Source organism: Symphodus melops (genome assembly GCF_947650265.1).
Source record: "Symphodus melops genome assembly, chromosome: 6".
Taxonomy (NCBI): domain Eukaryota; kingdom Metazoa; phylum Chordata; class Actinopteri; order Labriformes; family Labridae; genus Symphodus; species Symphodus melops.
Genome location: NC_136696.1, coordinates 20420305 through 20433865, shown reverse-complemented (window position 1 = coordinate 20433865; position 13561 = coordinate 20420305). Strand labels below are relative to the sequence as shown.

The 13561-nt window shown below is 41.7% G+C and overlaps 1 protein-coding gene across 1 annotated transcript in view; it reads right to left on the bottom strand.

The window, feature by feature from the left end:
• The window catches only part of tspan18b (tetraspanin 18b), a 30916-nt gene extending 18577 nt beyond the window's left edge, over positions 1 to 12339 (bottom strand). The window contains exon 1 of the mRNA XM_079345332.1: positions 11989 to 12339. The gene's annotated coding sequence lies outside the window, so the exon portion shown is untranslated. The remainder of the gene's footprint in view (positions 1 to 11988) is intronic.
• Positions 12340 to 13561: the final 1222 nt, after the last annotated feature.

The window sequence follows — 13561 nt, the reverse complement described above, 5'->3', positions numbered from 1 at the left end:
AAAGCTGCAAAGAGAAACTAGTAATCAAAACCATTTCAAAGTGAAGTTGCTGCGCACAGAGATAGTCGTCTGAGTTCGAGGGCTGTACAGGAGCAGCAGGGCAGGTGTCCCACTGGGTTACGAGAGCCAGAAGCTTTGCATCTGGATCATTTCCTCAGCCCATAGGCGTGCCACCCTGGGACCTCCTCGTAAAGCTTCACATGTGCCACAAAAACCTGAATCCTTCTGAATCCTTCATCTGCCTCGTCCTGCATGTGGTGATGGCAGGTAACAAGCTCTGACAAACTCACAAAATCACAGTGGAAATGACTCGAGCTTTTTGTCTCACACACTGTCAAATGAGTCTGCACTAATGGCCAAAAAGCTTGAAAATGTGTTTCTGCTTCTGCATGAGGGGCAGGAAAACCGCTTTATCGCACGTGTTCTGCGGAAGAGAAGTGTGAGACGGATGGCAGTGGGGATTACTAGAGCAGCAGAAGATGAAAACAGGATAAAGACGAATTCTGAACAGTTAGAATGAGAGAAAAAAAAAAGTTAAGATTCACTCCTATCCTCGTTGGATGACTCTGAGCTCGGTACCTGCAGCACAGATAGTTGAAAAACATCCTTTGACGAGATCTCCTGCCTGTGAGTGAATCCCAGGAGAAAGTCAGAAGGGACTGAGATGTGGAAAAAGAGGGTTGGACAATTTCCAGGGTACAATCTTGTGAAAACGCAGAAGTACTTAAAAAAAACATTCCTTTGACAGACCGAGGGAGCCACGAGAGGGGAGACGTCAGGAGAAATCATGCTTGGCTCAACACAAAAAGCACTCAGAGAAATGAGATTTAATCTGCCGAGCTTAGAGTGTATTAGCCAGATGTAAACAGTCAGTACCAGCTGTGAGAGAGATAACTTCCACCACCCTGCTGCTTGGAAAAACAATGCATAAAACATCAAACATTACCAATAAAAGAAAGCTCTGCAAATAGAGATATTTAAAAGGCCTGAATAAAAGTTTCACAAGGCGGTGGTGGGAATCAGTGGGTTAAGGTTAACTGGCGATAGTGAAACACTTTCTGTCAGCTGCAGGGCCGAGCTGTGGGAAAGGGAGTTTATGCAATTACAACACATTGATTTATGGGAGACAGAGGAAAGATGGGGAGAGGATGGAAACTGAGCTGCTTGGAGGCGGGCCAAGATTAGGTCCCCAAAGAGATACAAGTCAATAGGTTTACACCGCAAAACATGATGGATCTGAGGCAATTGTGTGGAGAAGAATGTGGTCAGTGGAACAACGGGCACAGTGGGGTCAAACCTATTGAAACGATGGTTTGATTTAAGACTAAAACACAAAATAATGTGAAAACAGCCATAATTTAAAACACTGCAGCTTGTTGATGAACCTGCTCATGCAGCATATGCAGATAACAAGTTCTGAATAGTAAAATAACAGCTGCCAAGCTTACTTAAAATTCTATCAGCTAGGAGCTACTGACAACTGTCTTGCTTCAGCAAATGCTGCCGATGTTGTCTTGAGTATTAATTGGGGATAAAGGTGACATTCTGACTAATGTATGCAGTGCAGAGTTAGCTCGAAAACAGTTCCTCCTTTCAGCCTGCTGCAACCTTACAGTTATAAATAAACAGCCCATTATGTGCTCTCCACTACTGTAACATGACCACAGGGGTAACCACAGCTGGGATATTTATGGGGGAACACAGCCCTGCTCTTCTGCTTATTTAAAGCAACAATACGTCCATTTCCCACCTCAAAGTAATCGTTTTGAAGGCCAATTTAAAAGGCAGGGTTGGTCATTTTAGAAAACTAGCATGATTTTGAAAGTAGCGTCCTATCCGTTCTACGTATTCACTCACCCTCCTACCCTCTGTGATCCCTCAAAAGCCACGCCCCTCACTTACATGCACTTGCGCCATTGGTCCAGAAGCGGATTTCAGATCATGCTTCGAGTGTGGGCTCATGCATGCATGGGGTAGAGAGGCTTGATTGGTTTATGAAAACAACAATTATTACTGATATTGGGGAAAGTTTTTACAGGCTTACAGCTGGATTTTCTTAATTCCTTTTTCAGAGCACATAAGAGCTTAATTACTGTAAGTTTGGCAGCGGGCCGTGGTCATCTCGCAAGAAGGGCCTATAGCTTTGTGGCACAAGCTCGCACACAAGCCTTCATTTATTAGAAGATGTCTTAGGTTTGCAGCCTGTATACAGTGGATACAGTCGCTTACTGCAGCTCACTCAATTATGCACTTTTGCAAATAACAGGCTGCAGGGTCTGTAAATATTATTGTACTTCGTCAGTTGGCATGGTTGTTTGGTTTCTTACGTTTTTGCCGGCTTCGCACCACCTTCTTGTCAACCAATGCAACAGTGAAGTTTGTTTTTGGAGCCACTAAATTGATTTAAACGAATTCCTCCATATTGTTGCTTTGTACAGTCTCCTTCAAATTGTCTTCAAGATGTACGAAGAGAGAATCTATAAACTGAAGCAAAAACAGTGCAAATGTGAATAGCACTTCAAAACTAAAGCAACAATCATCAGATCTTCTTAATGCTTAATATTTTAAAAGATGTTTTTAACGAAAAAAAAAATAATATATATATATCCCAACATAAGGCTTGTGTTGATCGAGCCACCAAATAGGGAATACATTTACAAAGCAAGGGGAGATTAGAGAAGATATTCAGTGTTATGATATTTGCCGTTACCGGAGGAGACGTTAAATGTTTTTTAAGTTTGAAATATATCCCACTGTCTGCATAGTGTCAAGCTTGTCGGAAAGACAACAGGCCTTTGGTGCCTGCCATAAGAAATAAAACAAATTTATACACAGAAAGAGCCGGCCAAATAAGTGAAGGGGGTGTTGTGATTGCTCATGATACAGACTGGATTAGCCAGGGTGAGGTCAGGGTTACTCTAGATGTGGTGAATGTATGCACAGCAAACCCAGAGATGTTTGAGACAGAAAAGTTTGGACATCTGTTTCTTGTTATGTTAAAAAAAAGCAGCTTGTCCAATTCCAAACTGCCTGCAGAGATAAGCAAAAGTGGTTTCTGGTAATTGCTCACAACATTGGCTTCCACCTCCGTCATTGTGTCTTTATTGCATCATTTTTATGCGGTGAGGTCAAATGAGATCATGCCGGACTATTGACATCTTATTTAAGTATTAAAGAGAGTTATGTAAAATTGTTCTTTGTGTGTTAAATCACGTTCTGATTTCTATCCAATTAGGGTATCAGTTTGGAGCCAACAGCTGCTCTTCCAGTTGCAGACAAATGATTATTAATTCTTCTGTACTGTATGGCTTGAGGGGTTTTCAGAAACATCCGCCAAAATTACCTTGGCGTCAACACTGCTGCTGAGGCATTTCACATGGGATCTGACTCCTGCAAAGTGTTATCAGGAAAGATGATCCAGACCTGTTTCTCTGGCACAAAATAAATCTTGAAAAAGAACTCCTGTGCTTTATGTTTAACCTCAAACATTTCACACTTTAAAGAGTCACACCTCGGTTGGCAAGATGAGGTTGGAAGACTTCCCGGCCTGTCTGGTGACAAATCACCGGGAAACTGACATCACTTGAAAAAAAAAAATCCCTGACGACATCTGCGCTCTTTTTTATAATGCTTAAATCAATGAAAGCCACAGCTAATTTAATTTCACACCTGCTGTGTCCGTGATATCTCTGACAAACACATGTTAAGGTGATCCCCAGGAATTCATAGTCAGAAATGTTCAGACTGAAAGACTGGAAATACTGTTTCCATGATCAAACTACTTTAATATACTTTAAAATGGGGACACAGTGGTCTGTCTCTTTGTTGGCTTCAAGCATTGCAGAAGAGAAGATGCAGCGTGGTAAGGATTAGAGAAAAATGAATTATGCGTTATGGTGTGCATGCGTTTACCCAAAGAACTATTTCACAGCAAAGACGATCTTCTTATCCTTTTCTGCTATTTTCTTCTTAGAAGACCATGCCGCCTTCTTAAGAACTCCTTGTTGAATTTGATCCACTGGGTTTATAAAATGCAGCACACTCCCTCTGAAGTACTCGGGTGGTTTGCTCATAGCCGTAACACATCGCCTGGCATTGACCGACTGTTTACCCAAAGGACAGAGGCTGTGTTTTAGTGCACTGACCTGTGAATGCTGTCTTTAAAAGTAGCAGTAGGCTGAAAATTTCATAAAGCAGCATCAAAAAATCATGAGGTAGTACAGCGCCTGGTCTAATACTTTTCCCCTTTCAGGAGTAAAAATAACGGTCTGCAACATGTACATTTGATCCGCTGTTAAATGGGAGAGGCTATTATTCAGTCAGACATGCAGGAGGCTGTTCAGGCATGTAAATGCATCATCAAATAAGAAGCAAGGAAGGCAAGTGTACAAGTACCATCTCTGAAAAACCCTAACAAACTGGTCTGTATTGTTAGCAAAGGTTGTGTCAACTGGACAGCCCTAGTTCACTGTGCACAGGCCATTTGTCTCTGACCAATGTGTTATGTTGTGCTATGTATTCCACTTGTAACTTGTCTAAATTAAGGGTAGGCTATCTGACAATTGTCGGGCCTCATCGCCTCACAATAATAAACTAATACAGAGACACTCAACTGTGAAAAATGTCAGAGTTACATTGTGCTGTATGTCAAGCTAGCAGTTTGTCATTTTAACAGCAGTCCCATCCTGAGCATGATGTCACTGGACAATGGCAGTAAATGGATATTATAATTTTTTTTAAAGGCTCCATAGTAAAAGTTCAGCGCCCCTTTTTTCTTCTTGGTTCAGTGACGTGTGGTCTAAAGGTGTGATTGTGGGCAATAAACAGAATGACACTGGAGGAACACCGACATAAACATCTGCATAGAAAGCACATCTGCATCACACTCGAACACAAGAGGACTTAATGTGGCGTAACCTCAGGTGAGATAACATTATCACACAAGCAAAGCAAACCACTAGAGAGGCTCTATATGCAAACAGGCAGATGGCCCTCACCTCACACCGCTTCATGTCTATAAGCTCTAAAGATTTTCAGTTCCCGTTCTAAAACAAGCCGGCCTGAAACATCAGTGTTTGTGTGGGAGGCTTGTGATCCTGGTAGGAGACATCATTAGACGGCCCTTCCCCCGAGTTTCTCCAGGTGGATGAAACTCGCTGTGCTTTAAAAAAAACTAAAAATCAAACGAGGATCTGTACCCTCAATGCTTTGGAGACTGACAAGGAGCCCGTATGTCTGATAGACCGGTGAGAGCCTCGCCCTGTGGGAGGGACTGTAACTCTGCTGCTATTCTGCAGCAGCTGCAGGGAGCAATGCCATGGACAAGGTGTGTGGGCTTCAAAGGCAGCCAGCCGAGCAGAAAGAAGCATGCTGAGGCTGTTTAAAAAAAAAGGAGCTTACTCTTTCACTGGAATGATATTTGAATACAAATGCACATAATCAGAATTCAGGAAGGGAGAGGGAGAATCACATTAGCCCAATTAAGTCTACGGAAATTTACAACATTCACTTTCAATAAAAAAAATCCTGTCTTAGCTAAGGTTTTTTTGTGCTGTGCTAAACATTTCGCTTTGACTCAAACAGACATAAAATCTATATAAAGTAAATACAAGCCTATTTCCATCAGAGTTCTGCCAGCAGCGTTGATGTTTGTGGGGCGGCTTTATGTACACATGTTTGTGTATTTGAGGTTTGTTTGGTTATCACTGACTGGAACGACAAAGTTTCATTAGCTGATGCAAACCCAAATCAAGCTCAAAATAAATCTGTCAGTGCTACTCTATAATTCGGCCACTCTGGAAAATCCAGGCCAGCAAACAAGGCTCCGTCATAAACCAACCCACAGTTTTCCATGTGTATATAAATCTGATTTAATGGCACCATCTTGGCTTCATACCATGCCTCCAATCATCAACCCCAGAAGAGAAAGTGAGCTAATGAGCATACATCCAGCTCCGACACCTGACATGCATTTAATTTGTTGAAAATAATAATAGGTTAATTATCTGGGTCATCATTAACACGCTGCTGTCCATCCCGACGATCATTTGTGCACTGTAAATAACCTCATAAATTAGTGGTTACAGCGAATGTGTTTGTTTTTGCAAGTAACAATTATCTTATCACATTATACTGTGCAGCCCATCGTCAGTGATTAAAAATAAACAGGATATTTAGGGGCTTAGATCCCCTCCCCTTCAGGCAGAGGACATAAAAACGCAGAGCTGAATATGTAATGAAATAGGAAACATTAAGAGAAGCTACAGATAACTAATGAGGGTATTCTTGTAGAGCTATATGGTCTTTTCCAGTAACAGTGGGTGGAGGACATGGGAATACAGAAGGAGACACAGGAGAGAGGTGGAGAAGGGAGGGGTGTTGGGACACAGTTGTAGTTGGAGCAACAGAAAAAGAGAAGGACCAGAAGCTGGGAGAGAGTCCCATTTCATCTGGAAAATGCCTGAGTCAGGAGACAAGAGAACCATTAGAACCAATGAGTCACAGGGAGAGGCTGCAAAAACAGATCTGGGTCGAGCTCGGCTCACAGTACCATCCCAGAAAAATTGCCAAAGATGAGTAGAGAAGAGATGAAAATGAAGCACAGTGGATTTTTGTGTGCCTCAGCATCAGTAATGTTATAAAATATACTGCAAAAACTGAATTTAAGTCACAAAGGTTTTCAAAGGACTGCTTTTACCCATATAATATTGTCTTACGCCTGTTTCTGGCAGCGACAGACAATATTTCTGGTCTTCCTGTTTAACCAGTGGATTCCTGGGTTACTAAAAATGGATATCCAGTCCAAGCCTTCCTTTTCCGCCGCCTGTCTTTGTGTACAGTCTGACTTTGCAGCGTGAGACATACAAATGGAATTGTTTTTGAGCAGCCACATCCAAAACCAGATTGTTATCTTTTCTCATATGCAGATTAAGAAAAACTTATATACCGCTTCCTCAGACTACAGCCAATAAACATTGCATCTAGATCAATTGCATTGGCCTTTTTTATTTGCTACATTAAAAAGCGTTTACCTTCTGACAACCACAGACCTGCCAAAAAACACCCATGGTCAACACTACCCTATCTACAATAGGAGACCGAAATGCTTTTGAAAACCATAATTCTCCCCTGTTGCTGAGATCATCTGCATTTCTTTGGTCACACAAATAAGGCTGTAACTACATTTTTTCACATTATAACCAACTAAGGCTGTTTTGACAAACAGTGGATGAGTGACCAAAGGAATGACACTGCTGCATCTTTGAAAGTCTCATTTTACTATAAAAACTTCTTCACCGATGAATTGACGAGTTAAGAGTATAACATTTCATGTCATTTCATCAAACATTGGTTCATCCATCCAAAGCACAAATTGAGGGATTTTACTAGAAAGTGGCTTGAAAAACGATTGAAATACCCAACTGACATTTTTATAAACTAATACACAATAACAAAAATTAACAGAGCACCTCTACGAAACCTAAAATAGAACACTCAACAGAGCAAACAAACAAATGTAGACAGTTTTGTAACATAATTCTCTACTATTGTAAAATTAAGCACATTGAAACACCTCGTTTCCATACATTAAAAAAAGCATAAAAAGCATATTCCGGCTATAATCTTGGTTCTACTCATTAAATCTATTCCTAAAACAGACAAACATGTTTTTCTATGTACACAATCTTTCCTTCTGGGTTTTATTCAAAGAAGACAATCCTCCATTTGTGTTGAATATGGATTGCTCTCAACGTTGAGTCTTCAGTGCTCCCTAACAGGAACCAAGCAATTTAAGCAAGAAAAAGATGAAGTAAGTCGCACAACAGTTCTTTATCTATGAAAATGTTTTAATTAGTAGCAAATATAATCTACAGTGAAAGGCTTCATTGTTAGAAAGAGAGGGTGGGGGGAAAAATCGCAGGCGTATACATTGAACTCCTACTTCCTGGAGCAACTTGATTAGCAGCCTTCTGCCCATCTGTATAGCAATGCTAAGTCCAATCTGAGTCAACCAGCACTATAGTGTGAAACCATGAAGAAATGGTTGTTCATCAGGCAAAGAAAAAACAAATACCACCATTTTATTCACAGACATTAAAGAGCGGTGTGGTGCCATGCCATTGCACTTTCAGACAGCAGCTTAAACGTGTGCATCATTCAGTGGATCAGGATCACAGTTTTCTGCAGGCTCTCTAAAGCCGGGCAGGTAATCTCCCTGTGTCATATTCATACCTATTCCAGATTCTCCAGTGAAGCTAAACCCCTCTCTGAATGTTGACTACATCTGGGGGATGAAATAGAGAAGGAGGTCATGGAGAAACCTTCCAGCAGAGCCATAGGGATTTAGTGAGTATCCTCACTTTGTGCAATGACCAGCAGGTCTACTCCAACAGCCTTTAATGGACACCTGAGTGACACGGTTTATTAGGTCTGAAAACATTATGCAGAGGGAAAGATGGCTGGGGGGATTTTAAGATTGATTTGATTTGTACATCTTGAAACGTGGGTCTGAGTGAACCCTCAACTAAGCGCCTCCCGAGCCCAGAGCCCGTTGGAGATATTCTGCTATCTGCTGCGCCCAGCTTGTCTCAAATACACACCTTTTACCTCATTACCTGCTCAGCACAGCCATTACGGAGGGAAATAGGCTGAACGCAAGATAAGCACAAAGAATTGTGAGGTTGAGCACAAACAGCCGGCCTGCTTCCTTCTGATAAAAAGGAAACATCAGCAGAGAGAGGCCCCTCAGCTTCCTGCTCTTGGTGAACTCTCGGGCTGCCAGCTGCCCAACGCTTAGGTCATTCTGTTTCCTGGCCCAGATAGAGACACGCAAAGGCTAGAGGAATGCATGAATGTGAGAATATTACTGGATTATGAAGCAATTCTCCCTGAAACAAAAGGCTAATCAAAAACTATAGCATTACCAATGTACGACTTGAAAGCTGACAGTATGTGTTTTTTGTGCACTTGTACACAGAAGTGAACTGCGAATGCACACATTTTAAAAACATATGCGCCAATACCTACATATCTGTGATACAGCTATATTGACCAAATAATATCCACTATCAAATTTATCTGTGGAGTTAAATTTAAAATTGGATTTTTAATTGCCATATGATGCCAGAAGGATTCCATTATGGCTAACACTTGTAGTTCCAGAGCGTCTTCAATTTGGACCCAATTCCCCTTTTTTAAATATTGATTAAAGAGGTTAAAAGTAACTTGATGAATACAAAAAATGTAGCTTCAGCAAGTCACCAAAGCAGGCTGCTTTATAGGGCAGCCGAGTTTTTGATATGACATGACCTTTAGCTAAAACTGCCTTCAGCACCAAGCAGTGTTTGGACATTTGGTGCTCTGAAAAACACAGTGCAGACATTACACTTACACACACACACACCTTTATGGCTGCTAAACAGCTGAGGAAAAATACACCTTGCTTAGAGTAAATTATTTCTGCCAGCTGAAAAGCAAATTTCATTTTCTCTTGTCTCCTGACAACAAAGATGCTGAACCCATTACTGGCCGAGTCCTCTGCATCACACACATTAAATGAAGGGTCCTCTAGCAATCGAAAAAAGCAATTTTCTCATTGAGCCAATAGATACTCCATTTAGTTCCGGGCTCTCTACGGACCGCTGTTGCGGTAGCAATGAGGCTGATACAGGGGAAGGCAAGCGAAGACTGATGACCCAGCCTCGTTTCCCCCTACTACATTGCTGCTCCGAACCCATCGATACGGATACAGACGTGCCTAGCAGGCTGGATGAGGAGGGGGGTGAAGAAGAAGAAGAAGAAGAAGAAGGAAGATGGGGGAATAAGGAAGAAAAGAATAATAGATGAGATGATTCAGGGGGGAGACAGACAGAGGAGGCTGAGGATGTGAAATCAGGGCCAGTGATGGAATGACATGGCCAAAAAAGGCAGGAGAAGCCTAATTTGCTGGCATATCAATCTGTATTGGAAGTGTGAGAGGGGAGAGGTTGCAGAGGAGGGTGGGGACAGAAATCTGAGGCAGGCACCCAACCATGTGGAACGGCAGATTGATTAATTTCAGGCCTTTAATGAGCAGAGCCCTTTCAGGCCAGGCGGCATCAAGTCAGTCACCCTGTGTCTCTCTGCAGGAGCTGCCATACACTAGAAATTCTCACTTTTCTGTCTCTGCCAAGAAAAGTGAATTCCCCACACACTCTTACACTCCCTTTTCTGTTCACTCATTTTTGCTCTTTGTCTCCATCACTGGCTCTGTGAATGTGTGATTAAGAGCAACACATTATCAGAGGTATGATTAAAATGGGGGCACTGATCACCAGTGGCAAGACTCACACCAGGTGCTCTGTGTCTGTAGGCGGAATAAATACCAGCTTGGCTCACAGGAGATGTGAAATACACTCAAACACACTCCCTCCTAATTGCTCTCCTCCACATTGTTGCTGCTAACCTTTATCCTTTGTGTAATTTACATTGTAGGTTTACAAACCTCATTGTTTGCATTTGTACTTGTATCCCACAGACATCACTTGTGTGTGTCTGAGCAACTCAACGATTTCCCAACACTCATGTGAATCAAGCTGAGGATGCGAACGGCTTCAGGCGGAGTTTAGTCATCCGGGCTGGCAGCTGCTCCAAAAGCATCAATACTACTGTTGCTTTTTTTTTTTTTTTCCTCAAGCAGTACAAAACAAATGTTCACCCACAACATGAGGAACAAACATGCCTCTGTTTCCAGTTTCTCTCAACAAATTGTTCACTGCCGATAATTAGGTTTTGGGAGGGAAAAAAAGGAGGGTGGAACAGAGAGTGAAGAAAGACAAATAATGAGTAAATCTTGACATGATGCAGCGGTATATCAGCTCATTAATCATGACAGGAGATTGCTGAGCGTGATTTGACTCCTCTCTCTCTCCTTTTACTGACAGACTGAGCCAGCCCTCGGGGAGGCAGAGAGCTGGAGCAAGTGTGAGACTTTAACTTGAGGCAAGAAAATCCAGCATTCACCTGGACTATGGTGTGTGTTAATAGGTCCCTCGGGGGCCAATCTCTTTAAGCTAAATCTGATTTTAACCTGATTTCCAGATGTTACTGTAACCACACACATTTCTGAGTGAGTTTGCAGAAATGTTCTCTGCTATATACCTGCACTTTCTTTAGCAAAACTTTTGGATGAACCAGTGACGAAACCCTGAAATCACTTGAAAGATCACATGTGAAGAGTCTCCTCAGTAACAGTCTTGAGTTTTCCTTCGCAGAACTCTTGAATGTGTCACGTTCAATTCAGTGGAGATCAGACAGAGTGGAAGGATCAGATAGTTTGGGATGATGTATCAGTGTGATTAATGCAAACTGACTGAACACATCATGCCCTACAGCAAAGGTAGCGCCTTCCGAGACATCCATCTGGTGGTGACCCCACACATCTCCTCCTCGGTTATGGTTGGACCCCCGTGGGAAGGACGCCAGCTTGGAGAAGTGACACACATCGCTCCGGATTTCACCCTGATGTCATGTTTCTCATACTATGACCCACTATTATAAGTAGACTGCATAGTAAATCAAACTTCACAGAAGCGAAAAAGGGGCACACTCAGTAACCTGGGGTTATTTAGGCATAGGCCTACTGTTTATGTTGGTTATTCCTGAAAGAAAACAACGCCGTCGTGACTGGGGGTGAACTCAAGTCTGACTGCTTTACCAGCCGAATAAACGACTTTAACAATCGCTCTCTGGCACCGCATGACAAAGCATCAGTCTTTAATGTCTCTGCAGCTCATCTGGGGGGGGGGGGGGGGGGGAACTTACAGCACAAAGTAAGCTGCAATCAAACACTATGCACAACATCGCCCATTGAACACACTGATATGAATAAAGAGCCCGTTCAGAAACAAGACAGTGAAGAAAACCAACAAGAGGCACAACATACCATCATAAGACCTCCCAGCATTAAAGTTCAGACACTTTTTTGTAAAGCAGCGACACGTCTCTTACCTCAGCGCCGAAACCTCTGCTTGTGACAATCTGTGTCCCTTCACAAATGTCTCTTATCAGCCGGTTTTTTTGGGGGAAGCCTCGGACTGCTGGAGCCTCGGATTCAAATTAAAAACAAAACAAAAAAGCAGATCTGTTCGGTCTTCCTCGGAAGTGTGACCAGCAGCATCCAGCTATTAAAATCCACCGCTCACAAGATCTGTGATCCCAATTTGGAGGAGCGCGCAGTGCTGAGGGAAGGACGGTGTGTGTGCAGACAGTTTTCTGAAGTCACAGAAAGCTGAGCGGCTCATCCAGCAGCCTGCTCCGCTCCGGAGGGCGGAGACTCTCCTCCGACAGCACACGCCTCCTGGTCACCTCCTCTTTTCTCACTCCTGAAGTTACTACAGTTAACCACATCACCTGTATCTGCATCAGAAGCAGCTTAATACCTGACTACATCTTGTACAATAATCCTGATTGAAAGTTTATTTATGTGCTTTGATTTGTTCCCTTCACACTAAAGGTGACGCTGCCACTCAGTTAGCTTGGTTAAACAAAAATAGTAAGTTATTGAGTGTGGCAGGTTCACGTTTAAATGGTTTAAACATCGTTCATTGTTTTTTGATTACACAGAATTGCATTTTCATCTTTTATTTTTACACTTTCCAGCTAATTAATTATTTAGGGAAGGGTTTATTTGGGGAACGTTTTTGTCTTTTTAAATACAACACTGGCTAGACAGCTGTTGTTACACTTTCTAGGGCTAAAAACACTTTAACATCTCAATGTGCAAAAAGTAAGTTTAAAATCATGTTGAGAGTAGAATCAGACGACCTCTTTGCTGGGATAGCACTATGATGTCAACATCCTTGTGTCTTAAAGTGAAGTTGACAAGCAACCACTTGAACAATCTTGCATAGTAAAAAATAAACCCTGTTGTGTTAGTTAGCTTTGAATGCACAGAGCCAAACAAGCTTTTACCATTCAACCTTTCTTCTATTAAGTTTAGGTGACCAGCTTTAGGGTCTTCATGTTTAACCCCCCTGTTGTGTTTGTTTCATGCACATTTGTATGATAAACTAATTATACAATTCAATCTATGTTTTAAATGTTATTTTAAACAAACACATTTGGGTAAGCATTTGAAATAACAATAGGCATATAGGCTATATTATGTAACCGAATGAAGATTTAAAACACATAATGTTGTTTATCACAAAATGACATGATAACATAAAATTGTGTTTTTTGTTCAGACAGGCAGAAAAGACAGTTGTTTGGATCGTCTCACCTTTCTCTGGGTTAATATACATTCAGAATTATAGGCCTAATATAATCAGAATTTCTTAATTGAACCATTATACATACTTAAAAACTATTTGACTACTAGGTTGAATTCTCACTTTTAAAGTTAAAACTTGTGTTTTCCTGTGATTCATGTCCTTGTTCCCCATGTGTAGGATTCAAATAATGCAATGATGATCTTGTGCATACATACAGCCATTGTGAAACTCAACATCTATTAACACAGATACAAGAAAATGATTAGAAGACTAAACAGTTTTGCAACTGAGAGTTAAAACAATGGTTT